Raw genomic sequence first — 17,378 nt, forward strand, 5'->3', positions numbered from 1 at the left:
CAGCAATTTATGAGCGTTCCCATAAAAACGCTTCCTGCGTGGTGATGCCTGCATGGGGCGGGCGGCTGACTTCACATATCAGTAATATAACAGACCTTACTAACTGCCACAACCATGTTATGTGCACTGACATAATATAACAGACCTTACTAACTGCCACAACCATGTTATGTGCATTGACATAATATAACAGACCTTCCTAACTGCCACAACCATGTAATGTGCACTGACATAATATAGCAGACCTTACTAACTGCCACAACCATGTTATGTGCACTGACATAATATAGCAGACCTTACTAACTGCCACAACCATGTTATGTGCACTGACATAATATAACAGACCTTACTAACTACCACAACCATGTTATGTGCACTGACAAGGGCGTAACTACCATAGGTGCAAGGGGTGCAGCTGCTATGGGGCCCAGAGCTGCAGGGGGCCCATCTTTGCTGTCTAAGCAATATGTTTTGCATACATTTTTCACCATCAGTTGCTAAATAGGGGGCCCTTACAAACTTTTGCTATGGGGCCCATGAATATCTAGGTACGCTGACATAATATAACAGACCTTCCTAACTGCCACAACCATATTATGTGCACCAACATAATACAACAGACCTTCCTAACTGCCAGCATTAGAAATTTAAAGTCAATAACCTAGGTGTCTAATTTTTTTGTGTGGGGAAATATGTGTGTTGTTTTTCTCCAATGGGAGCCAATGTGTTTCGGTGCTAAAACAGCAGCTTAGTCATGTGCTAAGGTGCTGTTTTAGCACCGAAACAGCTGTCGTGCAATGACCCTTGGTGGAGGAGGACCGGTTTCTGTTCTATATGTTTCACCATGACTGCTAAGTATATCATGCCTATACTGGACTCCTCTTTATGAATTTTTTGTCACTCTGCACTTTAAAAATGAAAAAAATGTTTTGATATTTTTTTCAAAAAATCTGAAGTTGCTGGCTATCAGTTTTGTCTTGCTATATATATATATATATATATATATATATATATATATATATATATATATATATATATATATATATAATATATATATATATATATATATATAAATAATCTGTACTGTTACTGGCTACCTATCTGGCTGTGCAATCACCATGTGGCGCCGCTGAATGGCTGCCTGGGTGCTGCACAGCTCGGTAAATATGTTCCCCATGTCCATGTCCCTTATTAGAATGTGTCTAGTGCATATCTGTACATGTGATGTATAGATGGAGCGGGTGCCAGCTTTGCAGGGGATGGCGGAAGAATCGCCAGCCGCCATCCCCCGCCAGCCGCCATCGCCGCCATCTGATCTGGGAAAGGGGACGCGCGCGCACGAGATGTGCGCGCACGAGATGCGCGCGCTTCCCCTTCCGACGGCGCTTCCCCCGGGTCCCCGCCGGCTTGGCGGCGGTCACCCGGGGTCCCCACCGCCTCCCCGCTGTCCTACCTAACCCTGTCCATCTCCCTGAAGCGGAGACGGACAGGGTTCCCGTTGCCCCGCCGCCCAGAAACTGAGACGCGCGTCATATTGGAGAGAGTGCGCTATATAAATAAAACTTACTTACTTACCTTGTGTGATTCAGTTAATGTATACAGTTTGAAAGCTACAGCTGGGTACACAACACATTTTTGGAAACCCCTGGATTAGATGATATTTGAATGATGTTCACAATTTTGATAGCTATGGATTTTAAAATCATTCACATCGTCTGGAGTGTATGCACTATCGCTCACTCCCGTAAGTTGTTCAATGTGTCTTCATGTTGGTCGTGCAAGCAGCTCAATCTGCTGATATTGCTAATAATTTTCAGCACATCACGCAGTGTGTACTAACTACCTACATTTATACCTGATGTATTATTAATGACCAAAAACCTAATGGTTTGCATATTTACATAACAAATGTGGTGCTGGCAGCCAGCCAATCAGAGATTATGAAGCTGCAGTTAGTGATTGGCAGCGGGGCTGCAGGCTCTGATTGGCTCACGAGCTGGCACCATATTTAAAAAGGCCACCGGACAAAGCAAAGGGGTGGGAGAAGCATGCACTCTGCTTTCCTCCCCTTAGTGACCTCCAGTAGATGGGGCGGCAGCAGTGGCTGAGGCCGACCCGGGTGGTCAGTTCTACTGTTGACATTATGTTTAAATGGCCTAGTGTGGTGGGCTTTATGTCTGTAAGTGGCACCCGTGATGGCAATATGTTTTTAAGTGGTACTAGTGGGGGCATTGTGTGTGTACAGATGTAGCAGATCTCATCCTGTCAGGGGCTGGCGAAACTATCGCCAGCCCCCGCCAGCCGCCAGGAGCCCCGTGGCAACAGAGCACCCCCCGGGTCCCCGGTGCCGATGGTCCCCCTCACCTCCCACCTAACCCTGCCCGTCTCCCTGAAGCGGAGATGGGCAGGGACCCGCTGCGCCGCTGTCGAGAGACTGAGACGCGCGTGAGACGCACATGCATCCCAGTTTAATGGAGTCCCTCGCCACCGGCTCTCGCCAGCGGGGACGGGCCGGTTAGAGCTTGCCAGTAATGAAAGGGGCTCCATCTGTCAGTGGCACTGTAAGGGCATTATGTGTGTAGTAAGTGCATTAGTTGGGTCATTATGTGTATAAGTGGTACTACAAGGGGCATTATGGGGGTTATTCTAGTCCATTCTTTCTGACAAAATCCTTCTTAGATGGACAAAACCATGTGCACTGCGGGTGGGGCAGATGTAACTTGTGCAGAGAGAATTAGATTTGGGTGGGGTTTTTCTTCAAAGTGAGATCTATATTGAAGTGTAAACTCATGCAGTCAGTATTTTCCCTGCACAGAAACAAAATAACTCACCCCTGGCTCACATACTCAGGAAAGAGCTGGGTTGCCATAATAAAGCTGGGAGCAAACTGGTTTCTCTGTACGCCGACGATCTCCTCATTGGTTCGGATGATCCGGATGTTGATCTACCAGTAATCATTGATCTCCTGGAGGAATTTGGGGGTATTTCAGGCATCAAAATGAACTGGGACAAGTCCCATGTAATGTACTTGGGCCCTGCGACTCCCGGCATCCAGCCTGCTTGTCCGATAAAGTCCTCCAATAGATTTAAATACCTGGGTGTTATGATTTCTGATAACCCGCGGGATTACATTGCGGATAATCTGAGGCCGGTAGTAAGGGAAATTAAAGCTAAGTGTCGAAGATGGGTGGGACTACCTCTGTCGCAACTCGGGAGGGTGAACCTGGTAAAAATGTGTATGCAACCGAAATTGCTGTACCTGCTTCTCCAATCCCCGTGCTATATAAGTATAAAATTCTTCCACGAGCTAAATAGTGTGCTCTCGTCGTTCATTTGGAAAAATAAAAGCCCAAGGATTAGGTTATCTACTTTAAGTCGTGATAGAAGTGAAGGCGGTCTCGCCCTCCCTGATTTTAGACTTTATTATTACTCGTCCCAGCTGTGTCACCTGTGCCCCTGGTTGCAGGGTGGGGAGGGTATAGAGGAATTTAAAATCTTGGCGGCGGGTGGGCAAGGTGGGTTGTCACCGCTGCAAATACTTCTGGCGGGGAAAATAAGGGGTAATCTATCCCCCTTGATGGACCAAGCCATACGTATATGGCGACAAGTACAGAGGTAGACTAATTTTGTTGATACAGACCCTCAAGCCTCGATACTTTCCCTGACAGAGATAAAAAAAATGAAAGATCAAATCGGGGGTGTGTGGGAGGATCGAGGCTTGTTGGCAGTAGGATCATGGGTGAAGGGGGGGAATATCCGATCTTTTGAGGATCTACAAAGGGGGCATGACCTCCACAGTAAATTCCGCTTTAACTACCTGCAGGTTAGGAGCGCTTTAGGATGCATGTTAAGGAATGGATCTTTGAATATAAGTGAAGCACCCTGCAAGGTTTTTGTTAAAAAATTGGGTCCCAGGAAGCACCTCTCAAAACTTTACAAATATCTTCATTCCTTTAGACAGGAAAATGGATTGGACAAGCTGAGGACCCAGTGGGCCAGGGATATCCCCCAGATCTTGTTAATAGACTGGAGGGAGGTTATATCAGCTCCAAATAAATCTTCAATGGCCCTTTCGGTCCAGCAGGTCCAATTCAATGTTCTTCATCGAATTTATTTTACCCCAGAGCGCCTGAGGCATATGAGTAAATCCGCCAATGCCGGGTGCCCGAGATGTGGAGCTGAGCCTGGTACATACTGGCATTTAATGTGGGAATGTGCGGATGTCCAGGCGTTCTGGTTGGCCATTTGTGATGTTATGTTGGAGCTGGATGTCTCCAGTTCCTTTTTCAGTCCAATAGGTCTGGTATTGGGGGTGGTGGATACCCGACTAAGTGGGCAATGGACCCAATTGATTAGGATCTTAACATCGTGTGCAAAGGTAATTATAGCAAGGAAGTGGATGGCCAAGGAAGGGCCCTCGGCGGTGGAGTGGATTAACTTAGTTAATGCTACCTGCTCTCATGAAAAATACGTATACGCTACACGAGGGTGTTTTGCTAAATTCTATAGGATATGGGGTCGGTGGACGTCCTCTAAATTTTATATATCAGTATAAATACACTTTGTATCACTTGAGTTATTTACTTATTTTTTTTTGTTTTTATATTTTATTCTTATGTATGAGTGATGGCATGTGTAGCCCCTGATCACGTTTGCACTTTAGTCACGACAAGAATTGGGAAGCGGAGGTATCCGCAACAAGTTCAGGACACCGAAATGATAAGAATGATGAAATGATAAGAGTTAAATTACGAGGGTAGTTCACAAGAAATTATTCAATAGATATATTGAGCAATAGGTGGAGGGGTGGGATTAGGAATAATTATGAGTTATATTTTTTTATGCTTATGCGTACGATGATAATTAGGGAGCAGAGTAGAAAACATGATATGGTGTCATCCTTAGCCCTAGTTCCTTTTTTAGCTTATAGGTGTAGATCTCTGATGTTTAGCTGGGGGCGTGACCGGCCACGGGGTTGTAGGTGTTTATTGTACTGTATGTAATGTATTGTATTTTAAATGTTGTCTTTGTGAATTTTTGCAAAAGTAAATAAAAACTAAATTAAAAAAAAAAAAAAACTCACCCAAATCTAATTCTCTCTGCACATGTTACATCTGCCCTCCTGCAGTGCACATGGTTTTGTCCATCTAAGAAGGATTTTGTCAGAAAGAATGAACTAGAATAAACCCCTATGTCTTTAAGCATTGTTAGTGGGGGAATAATGCGTAAGCCAAACTAGTGGGGGTATTATTTTGTGTGGGACATAGAATGGTGTAAGTGACATTACGGTGTGGGGCATAAAATAAAAAAGCATTATGGTGTGTGGCAAAATGTGTAATGTGCATTACAGTGTGTGGCATAATGTATAATGTACTTTACAGTGTTTGATGTAAAGGACATCATGATGTGTGGCGTGATGTGTAATAGGAATTACAATGTGTGGCCAGGGCCGGCGCCACCACTAGGCAGTGTTAGGCATTTGCCACTGGGGGGCAGTAGTTGGGAGCAGGGCAGGAGGGAGAGCTAAAGGTCTGGCTTAGCGGGCAGGAGGGAGGGCTCGCTGCGCTGTAGTTCAGTCCCGGCGCAGTGTGACTGACATCTTCCTCCACCCGCACCGCGTACAGACGCTCAGCCGGGCAGCGTCTGAGGGTGAGCCAAGTGCCCAGCGCTGCCCGGCTGAGCGGCTGTACACGGTGCAGGTGGAGGAAGATGTCAGTCACACTGCACCGGGACTGAACTGCGAGGCCTCCCTCCTGCCCGCTAAGCCAGACCTCCAGCTCTCCCTCCCGCCCGATGAGCTCGACCCGGGTGAGTAATTATATATGCACTGGAGGGAACAGCACGGCGGCCGTATCCCTCCCCCCCCCCCAGATCAGCGCGCCGGCCGTATTCCTCCCCACCCCCCCACCCGTGGAGCGGGTGAACGCCGGGCGCCCCCCCGGGTGCCTGGGGCACTCCGGCGCCTTGCACCGGCACTGTGTGTGGCATAATGTGTAATGGGCATTATGACATTATGGTGTATGGCATAGTGTGTAAGGGGCATTATAGTGTGTGGCATAATATGGTGTGTTGCATAATGTGTAAGGGGCATTACTATAACAAGTAAAAATTATAAATAATGTAAGGGTCATGAATCAGGATGTCGTTTTTTGTGGTGGCCAATGTCTTGAGGTGTGGACGTTACAAAACTAGGGTATAAGGTAGTCCATGTGCAGCAAGACCACTCCGTCTTTTTTCTTTATCATAAACTGTCTATGGGGCGTGTGGGTGCATTTTTAACTGTTAACACTATTAGCTGAATTGCCAGGAAACGGCCCTTTTTGTTTCATCAAAATGCCATAGGGGAGGCGCCAGAATCTTTTTTCATAGGAGAGGAGCAAAATGTGTACTTACACCACTGTTCATTTGTAAAGGCCCCCATATACTATGCAACTTCTTTGAGGGGAGAAGTCATCTGGGTACTTATGTAGTATCTGGGCTGCCGATTTCTAAATCGGGTCGAATCGGGCACATCGCATCGCATCGCATGCGACCATCGATGCGATGACCCGATTTTTCCATAGGAATCAATGTTAAAATGGACTGAGTCCATTTTAACATGGAATTCAATGGGAAAAAGGGGTCCTTTTCATACCCCTACTATCCAAGTGGGCATGGAGTTGGATATAAACCTGTGGCGAGCGTAGCGAGCCACCGAGCCCGAAGCGTGGCGAGCGGACACAGAATACCGGCCCCTCGCGGGGCTCGCTTCGCTCGCCACGCTTCGGGCTCGGTGGCTCGCTACGCTCGCCACAGGTTTATATCCAACTCCATGCCCACTTGGATAGTAGGGGTATGAAAAGGACCCCTTTTTCCCATTGAATTCCATGTTAAAATGGACTCAGTCCATTTTAACATTGATTCCTATGGAAAAATCGGGTCATCGCATCCGATGGTCGCATGCGATGCGATGCGATATCGCATCGCATCGCATCTGATTGTATGCCTTAACTTAAGGCATACAATCAAAAAATCGGCAGCCCAGATACTACATAAGTACCGTCATCTGATACCCCTTGAGCTGCCCGGGACCTTTCTAGGTGGCAGGATCGCATGCAACACATCACATGCGGTCCTTCTGCATGCGATGTACAGTGTCGCATGTGATCCCATTCCCTGCCGTTGGAAGCAGCATGTCCGACCTCTGAATCTGGTCCATTGCACGCGGGACCGTGCATCGGATCAAATGTCATACACGCGCAATTTGGGCGGTTTCACAGCTCGATCCACTGGATTCGGGTGAAATTGTCCCAAATCGCACAGTGTATTGGGGACTTAAGATTGCACAGTGTGTGTGCTCTATATCCTTTGTATGAAGTACAAGGTCTGCACTTACGAGACTCAATAAAACTTTCTACACCGTAACATATCTCATTGATAGAAACTATCTCATTCATTCATTTTGCATAATTTAAATACATCTCCCTTACTGTAATCAGTGTAACTGCAGACATGTACAATACATGTTACATTCAGGAATGTTTTTTTATTTACATTTTTAGAATTTAGTTTCTATCATTTTGCAATATGTTCACTATGATATCTCTAGTCATTTGCATAGTTTTTCTATAACAGTCCTTTGGGTGTTGGTTGATAGTCTCTGAGTTTCTATGGTTGCCATAGTCATCTGTGGTGAGGAAGTAGCAGAAAGTACTTTATTATCTATTTTTAAATGGTCTGCCACACTGATCTAACAACAAATATCTGTATTGATGGTAGAAGAACATTGAGGTGACTTAAAGATCCCTATTCCATTGATAAAAATTGTAACAATTGTAGTAGGGTACTTATAGGATGTCTGACTGTGCTGGCTGATGCACCATAGGGGGTCTTACAGAACCCTCCGCTCCTAGCAGACAGAGGCTCCTTCTAAGAGCAGAAAGTAGAATGTGGGCATATTGGTATCCTACATAGGACTGACCCTCTTGGTGCAAATAGAAAACATTTTGTGCTGCACATCAAGGTCACTTAGGAAATCCCCCCCCCCCCCCCCCCCCATTGTCTTGTAACCTCTCCCTTTTTCTTACTGGTCACTGGCTCATATTTTTTATAGACCAGGGGTCCTCAACCATTATTTCTGGTGGGTGCCCCCCATACTTGCCTACCATCTCGGAATAACCAGGAGGCTTATGAAAATCTGGTCCCCCCTCCCGACCCCCGAAAGGGTGGGCAAGTCTCCCACATTTATTTCTCACAGCTTCATTACATCAATCTCCAGTCCAGCCCCAAGAGATGATGCAGAAAGTCTTAACTCTGGCTTTTTCCAGAGAGGATACATTTAAATTTGGCAAGTATGGTACCGCCATGGGCACCAGAACTTTTTTAGGTTGAATGATGCAAGATACAGTATAATCTCAATTTGGCACCCATAAATTACTATATGTCGCCCCCTCTGTTATGCCTCATAACAATACAAACAACCGGCCATATGGCATTAGGGCCAAAACCTTGTGAACTGCAGGTGGGGCAGATGTAACGTGCATAAAGAGTTAGATTTGGGTGAGTTATGTTGTTTCTGTGCAGGGTAAATACAGGCTGTGTTATTCATACATTGCAATTTAGATTCCAGTTTGAACAAACCCCACCCAAATCTAACTATCTCTGTACATGTTACATCAGCATGGTTTTGTCCCTCTGCAAAAATTGCAGCCTTGCTAACAGGTCTAAGCCAGGCTCCAAATGACGGAGCAGCAGCACAAATACATAGCACATTACACCACACAGTAATGTCTGTTAGTCACAGTACACCACACCACAAAGTATTTATTATTATTATTATTATTATCCTTTATTTATATGATGCCACAAGGGTTCCGCAGCAACCAGTTATAACCCTTTCACACCGCACTTGTTAAACGGTGTATTACCGTTTTTTTCCCATTTCAAAACATTTAAGGCTGCAGCGGGAAAGTGCCAGAGTTGATTTACCGGTTAAAGATAACCGGTATTTCAAAACATTTACAAAGCAGAGTCCTACACGTTTCAGAGCCATTTTTTATGCAGTGAGAATGGCTCAGAAATGGTATTTAGTAAAAACAACAGATTACAGACCTGTGATAGGCTGTCTCCTGCATTCTGCCTTGAAACGTGTTCAGGGGATTAAACGGGTTGACTGATGTGAATGGTACTTAAACAGTATTTAAAACGGTAATCTACTGCAATGTGAAGGCTCAGACCCATTTTAAATACTGTTTAAAAATAACTGTTTTTGAAACGTTTTGGCAGTGTGAAAGCGGTATTACAGAGTACACATAATTAAACAGGAAAACAGTGACTACAGTTGAAGACAATATAGGACAAATACAGGGTAAATGATTATAGGAACATCAGCCGATGTTACACAACACGAGAGCCACTTATTCACATTATCCCATGGTAGTCCTCCTCATCATCATTAGTCCTTTCCTTCCCCGCACTGCAAGTAAGAATAGAGAAAAGAAGACTCTCTTGCTGGGGCACTCTTAAGAATATATGTTTGAAAAATGAATTAATTAAGATATAACTTTTAATAAATTACGTTAAAATATGTGGTAAAGTGTGACATAGAGGTATTCATTTTTAATAAACAAAGAATAAGATAAGCAATGTGTTTTAATTTCCTGCTTACATTTAGGGGTGAGGTCTTTATAAATATACTCCTCCTAGAAGCTAGGTATATATTTCAAGGTAAAATTCCTCTTGCACACAGAAGATTGATACAGCAAGCAAAGTAACCAATTTGTATCATGGGGTTTTTCCTTTTTTGCTTGTTTCCAAAATATAAAACTGTATCCCTGCCTGGGTTTAGTTATTATTCAATAGTAATATTGTGGCATTGCATGTGTCAGTGTCACTATTGGTAGAATGCCTCAAGTTACTAAGCCTATACTCCTGATGGTAGCGACGTATTGCAGGTCTAAAGGTACCCATATATGTTACAATTATTGTGCTGTACATACTTTTTGTACTAGATCTCATCTCATCGCAAAACCGAGATGCGATATTGTATACAATAATTGTAACGTGTATGGGCACCTAAGTGTAATATGATGTGCCTTAACCCATTGGGTGGTATTCCCGGGCTCAGCTGCGCAACCGCAGCGGGCTGTCCCGGAAAATTTCCGGGCATACCACTAATGTGGAATAGGTCCAGGTGTGCACCACTGGCGCACCACCTCTGGCGCATCCCCCCCAACCCCCCCATCACCTTTGCTCCGGAAATCATACGCCGGAGCTCCCTGACCCTCACTTCCCTAGCCGCCAGCCACCATGCAGTTTACAGCAGTGACATAGGCGGCAGGCTCGAGGATGTTTGGGGCGGCTTGGGGGGACTTGGGAGTGCTCAGGAGTAGGTGCACAAGTCCTCCTGAGCTGCCGCGAACATCGCCGAGCCTGGGGATGTAGGGGAGCAAACACCGAAGCGAAGGTTAGGTGGGGCTTGTACGTGTGGTGGGTTTTGCTGGGGCAGGAGAAAGCTACCACTCAAGGAGTTAATGCTGACCACCTGATTCTCTACTGTCATTGGGTTTTGCAGAGCGCTGCAGCGGACTCAGGATGAGAGATATTAGTTGTGTTTTAAGGTCAGAAAGGATAGTGTAGTCACACTTCTGCTGTCAGTACTTTCACAGAGTCTGTGTCCATTAAAATGTCCCCTTTTTGTGTCCATTAATATAAGTCCCCCCCACTGTGTTCATTATTACTCTTCAACATTAGTATACCCTCACCTTGTCCATTACTGAGTACCCAACCTGAAAAGTACTCACTTTCTGGCTCCTCCAGGCTTACACCATCCACAATGGTCAGGAAGGTCAGGTGCTGCAAGCCACCATACAACATCAGGCAGCACTCTCGGCGCCAGTACAAGGACGTGCTGGCGCCTCTGATCCTTAGTCCACCCTATGCCCCTGGTCATCGGCAGCAGTCATAGTGTGGCTGTGGCACCCATGCAGTGCCCTGCACAATGGCGCCTATGTGACGTCACTCGGTGCAAAGTTACACGGTGCAGGGAAGTGGGGGGGCGTGCGCACTACTTGTATGCAAATTTGCAGCACACGGAGGCTTAAGACTCGGGCCGGCTCTGCTGGGATGCTTAGTGCGCCAGGTGCCCCAGTGGGCGGTATGTTGGAGTCGGGATGCGCCGAGTGCTGATAGGTAGTCGGCACTGGCCTGGCTGCATAAAATCGGCCCACAAGGCCATCGGCCCTTCTGGCATTTGCCAGAAGTGCCAGATGGCCAGTCCGGCCCTGCTCTCTCCATAGAGATCTCCATACCCCTTCACATAACTCTTACTACCCCTCCTCAATCAGCTCCTAATTTTCCAACACAGCATGGAACATGGCAGTTAGGAGCAGATTGGCTGGTACTATATCAATCCTAGGGTTAGCACAGCTCTTGGACTACATCTGGCTGTTACTGTATGGGAATATGGAGGGAAGTGGTCACATGCTTCACCACAGAGAGATATCTGGAGACAATCATATTAACATGATAGCATCAGTTTAGGATCAGTGATTTTGTCTGTGAGCAGATGGAGATGCGACGTAATGAAATACAGTGACTCGCAAGCCATTTATCAAAGATCTAAGGACTGACACTCTCTGTATTACACAGAGCACCGAATCCAGGAAACACAGTGAAATAAAAGGACTTAGATTGTACGTCATGCGTTTCGCCCATTTTGTAATAAGCTTACCATCTAATGGCATCCGTCTAAATGACATTTATTCTATAATTGCATATGTAATGTCTTGCAAATACTGCACACCGTTCTAACATGGCAACTGTGCTTTACATTTTCTAGACAAGGGACGTCAGAACGGTTAAAAAGTAGACAATGAAGTGTCTCCATATATATTAGGAAAACACATTAATCACAGCCTGAACAGGGATCCTTGGGGGAAAAGCCTCAGGACCAGTTAAAGTGACATGTGCACTGACAGCCTGGCTGTGGAACCTTCCCGCTCCTGTGGCAGTAAGATCTCTGTGATGTTCATTCCAACAGATAAGCCATGACCTGCCATTTACTCATTCCTCCTGGGCTGCTTTCTTATTGTGCAAAGTATGTAACCTAATGCATACAAAAGCCATCAATCTGTGTTCTGCTCTACATTCAGTGAGGTAAGTTTACTAAAATGGGAGGGTACTCTTTACTTAGCACGGCGCCCATCGCGGGCATTGAATGCACTAAAAAATCGGGTGCGACGCGACCGACGCGATGCCCGCGATATCCCATAGGGAACAATGTTAAATGTCTCAATTGACCCGATTTTTCCATAGGAAACAATGTTAAATGGGCCACAGAGGCCAAATAGGCACCCTGAAGTGAATAATGGCCACCCGAATTGTTAACGCCATCCCACGATCAACATGAACCCGAAGCGTGGCGAGCGGTGGCGGTACGCGTCCTACGACCTTTTCATACCCCCACTATCCACGTCGGCGTGGAGTTGAGAATAGAATAGTGTGGCGAGCGCAGCGAGCCACCGAGCCCGAAGCGTGGTGAACGCACGCGTTTACCTGTGAAGCCCGCGAAGGGACGCGTTTACCTGTGAAGGTATCCGCGTCCGCTCGCGGGGCTCGCTGCGCTCGCCACACTATTCTATTCTCAATTCCACGCCGACGTGGATAGTGGGGGTATGAAAAGGTCGTAGGACGCGTACCGCCGCCCCTCGCGGGCTTGCTGCGCTCGCCACGCTTCGGGTTGACGTTGATCGTGGGGTGGCGTTAACAATTGTGGGGGCCATTTCACACTAAAGGGTGGCTATTTGGCCTCTGTGGGCCATTTAACATTATTTCCTATGGAAAAATCGGGTCAATTGAGACATTTAACATTGTTCCCTATGGGAAATCGCGGGCATCGCGTCGGTCGCGACGCACCCGATTTTTAGTGCATTCAATGGCCGCGATGCCCGCGATTTTTTTACCTGCGATGCCCACTATCAAAATCGTGGGCGCCGTGCTAGGTAAAGAGTACCGATGGGAGTTCTATTCCACAAGAGATGTTGCTATGGGAAACCAGATACTGATACTGGGGGAAATTTACTAAGACGGTAATAAGCCATACACATGCAGATTTATCTTCAGATCTGGCTGGTTGGAACAAAAACATGGATGTGGATGAGAGCAAATGACAGTTGACCATTTGCTTGGAAATGTTGGAAAACTGACAAACTGTCACTCATCCATAACCATGTTTTTGTTCCAACCAGCCAGATCTGAAGATAAATCTTGGTGTATGGGCACCTTATCCCCATCTTATTAAATTTCCCCCACTATCTATTATCTTCTAGAACAGGGGTGGCCAAGCCAGTCCTCAAGATCTACCAACAGTCCACATTTTCCAAATCACCTAGCTGGTACACAGCTGTAGTCATTAATAACTGTCACATTTCCCATGTTACCTAGCTGGTGCACAGCTGTAGTCATTACTAACGGTCACATTTCCCAGTACACCTAGCTGGTGCACAGCTGTAGTCATTACTGACGGTCACATTTCCCAGTACACGTAGCTGGTGCACAGCTGTAGTCATTACTAACGGTCAAATTTCCCAGTACACCTAGCTGGTGGACAGCTGTGGTCATTACTAACTGTCACATTTCCCAGTACACCTAGCTGGTGCACAGCTGTGGTCATTACTAACGGTCCCATTTCCCAGTACACCTAGCTGGTGCACAGCTGTAGTCATTACTGTCACATTTCCCAGTACACCTAGCTGGTGCACAGCTGTAGTCATTACTAACTGTCACATTTCCCAGTACACCTAGCTGGTGCACAGCTGTAGTCATTACTAACTGTCACATTCCCCAGGTCACCTAGCTGGTGCACAGGTGTAGTCATTACTAACTGACACATTTTCAAACTTGCTGCATTCATTCCTACTATGGATCTACAGGTTGCCTGAAACACATGAACTGTTGGTAGATCTTGAGGACAAGTTTGGCCACCCCTGCTCTAGACGGTGCTAAATAAATAAGAAGTAAATTCTGATTGGTTGCTCATAGCAACATCCTATCTGAAATAGAACTCCCATCTTAGTAAATGTCCCCCAATGTGTTCTATAATCTGGGTCTTATGAAACTGGACCAGAGGTCCCTGTACCTTGTAACTAACAAGTACATAGCTTTGCAGCTTCACAATATTGTAAAAATATATAGATATATATTATTTTGATTTGAAATGATTTGGACATGTGGGTCAGTAGCTTTTCATCGCACCTAGTTTGGGTCAGCACTCCTCTCAGTAATAGACGGCTGAGTAATGTACAATGATTCAGGTGAACCTCATCTCTGTGCCTACACAGTGTTAGGGTCCGGCTGCGTGGGATGAATGGTTAAGGTACCCGTACACTGCTGTGATGTCTTGCAGCAGCGTACAGAAACCCGGCCGGGACCTTCCCGGCGGCAGGAACGCATGCGATCCGTCACAATTTGTTGTGATGGATTGCATGCATCTCTGCTTCCCGCCCGTGTCGCCACCAGGAGGGAGGTCCCAGGACGGGTGGTCTGACGGCCAGCAGGTCCGACCACCTGCTTGGTTCCGATGCACACGGGACTGCGCAATGGACCCGACAGCATGTCAGGGACAGCGGTTTTGGTCCGATTTAACGGCCCCATTGGTTGCAATCAGACCGAATCGGCTCAGTGTATGGGGGCCTTTAGGCTTAGGCAATTAATAAATAAGATGGAAGTTCTATTGAAGATGGGATGTTGTCCAGAGCAACCTATCAGATTCTTTGTATTATTTTCTAGAAGGAGCATGTTGTGCCAAATTGAGAAAAATAGCAAAGATGTATGTGGACACATCGTATCAGTATTCATGTTTCAGAGAAGCTAATACCCCATTACACGTCTTTTGCTAAAGTTATATATTTAAGACCCACTACCTATATGTGATATGTTGTGTACAGTAATCAAATTTGTTGATGCAAGTAAATAAAATAGTATAGGCCAGATGTACTAAGCTTGAAAAGTGATAACATGGAGAGTGATAAACCACCAGCCAATCAGCTCCTACCTGCCATGTCACAGGCTGGAATTAAAAAATGACAGGTATGAGCTGATTGGTTTGTGATTTATCACTCTTCGAGGTTTAGTACTCTGAGGGCGAGATGTATCGGTACTCTTTACCTAGAAGGGCGCCCGCGATTGGAATCGCGGCGTCGGGGGTTAAAAATCGCGGTCATCGCGGGCATCGCGGGTAAATCGCGGGTACATAAAAATCGGCTGCGCGCGATGACCGCGATTTTCCCATAGGGAACAATGTTAAAATGGATGATTGACCGCGATTTTAATGTAAAATGCCTCAATGCCCGCGATTTTACCATAGGAATCAATGTTAAATGGGCTACAGAGCCCAAATAGGCACAATTAACCCTTAAATGTCCCCCCAAATTTTTAACGCCACCCCACGATCCACGCCAACCCGAAGCGTGGCGAGCGCAGCGAGCCCGCAAAGGGGCGGCGGTACGCGTCCTCCGACCTTTTCATGCCCTACTATCCACGTCGGCGTGGAGTTGAGAATCGAATAGTGTGGCGAGCGCAGCGAGCCACCGAGCCCGAAGCGTGGCGAGCGCAGCGAGCCCCGCGAGGGGACGCGGATACCTTCACAGGTAAACGCGTCACTTCGCGGACTTCACAGGTGTCCGCGTCGCCACGGACACCTGTGAAGCCCGCGAGGGGACGCGTATAACTGTGAAGGTATCCGCGTCCCCTCGCGGGGCTCGCTGCGCTCGCCACGCTTCGGGCTCGGTGGCACGCTGCGCTCGCCACACTATTCTATTCTCAACTCCACGTCGACGTGGATAGTAGGGCATGAAAAGGTCGGAGGACGCGTACCGCCGCCCCTCGCGGGCTCGCTGCGCTCGCCACGCTTCGGGTTGGCGTGGATCGTGGGGTGGCGTTACAAATTTGGGGGGACATTTAAGGGTTAATTGTGCCTATTTGGGCTCTGTAGCCCATTTAACATTGATTCCTATGGCCAAATCGCGGCCATTGAAGCATTGAATGTAAAATCGTGGTCTGCACAAAATTTAACATTAATCCCTATGGGAAATCGCGGTGATCGCGGGCATCGCGTCGCGGCCGTTAATGTGATGCCCGCGATCACCACGACGGGCGCCCTTCTAGGTAAAGAGTACCGATGTATCAAATGGAAAATGCGGTAAACCCCCGGTTTTACCGCATTTTCCAATGTATCAAAAATTATACCGCATTGAAGGGTATCGCCACCTTTGGGTGGCGATACCCTATAGAAGCCTATGGGCTTCTTTTCGCCGCCCGCCACGTCGCTGCAACCCCGCCGCCTCGCTGACCTCCCCTCCCTTGGGCTTACCTTCTTGCAGGTCCTCCTGGACCCCGGAAGGTAAGCCCTTCCTCCCCCTATCAATGCAGCCGGACGTCCTTCCGGCTGCAGGGGGGAGGAGGAAGCGCCGGGGACAGCCTGCTTAGCTGTCTCCGGCGTGAAAGCAGCAGAAGCCGGCTGGGAGGTGACGGAGACCACAGTACAGGTATCGCGGGGGGCCTCCGTCACCGCATCGCGATGCCAGCCGCACATGTTAGTACATATGCGGCAGCATCACGGCGGGGGGAGGGGGGCGCGAAGGGCGGCGATGTATTTTAATACATCCCGCCCTGAATGCCAGAAAATAACTTGACTACAGATGTAGCACTGCTCATCTTTGCAGGAGCTGGTGAATCCTTCGCCAGCCCCTGTCAGCTGCCTGCTCTCGCCAGGGGGCGTGCGTGCACAAGACGCTCGCCCCGTGGTGACGAAGCTACCCGCCGCCGTCTCCTGCATAGCAGACAGAGCCGATCCTCACCGCCGCCAGCCTCGGAGAGACTGGGACACGCGTGCACATGAGACACACGCCCGTCCCAGTTTGGTGGAGTCCCTCTCCACCGGCGCTCACCAGAGGGGATGTTCTGGGCAACAACGAGAGGGACTCCATCTGTATGCAAAATAATATAGAAGCTCCATATGCATCAAAGGGGAATCTCCCAATTTTGCAGAAGTCAATATCTAAAGATATCAAATGTGTGTCAGCCAGTAAATGGGAAGTGTCCGTTTCTCAATGACATCCGTCACAGTGTTCATTTTGGCAAGGATTTTCAAATAAGTTTAGTAGTCACTTTCTTAAAATTTGACTGAACTGTCACATTTTAAACAATGGTTTTATTTTCGTCATGATTTATGCTGTGTACACACGGGTACAATCAGCATGAGATTTTGACTATATAGTCAAAATCGCATCGGGATCGTATGCAGATCGCACGGGTTTTTTACCTTGCGATCCCGATGCGCGCTCCCGAGACAGCACAAATTGCAACCCGGATAGACAGGGCAGCAATGGCTATAGTACAAA

This window comes from Crinia signifera, chromosome 3, assembly GCF_055691185.1.
Source record: "Crinia signifera chromosome 3, ASM5569118v1, whole genome shotgun sequence".
Classification (NCBI taxonomy): Eukaryota; Metazoa; Chordata; class Amphibia; order Anura; family Myobatrachidae; genus Crinia; species Crinia signifera.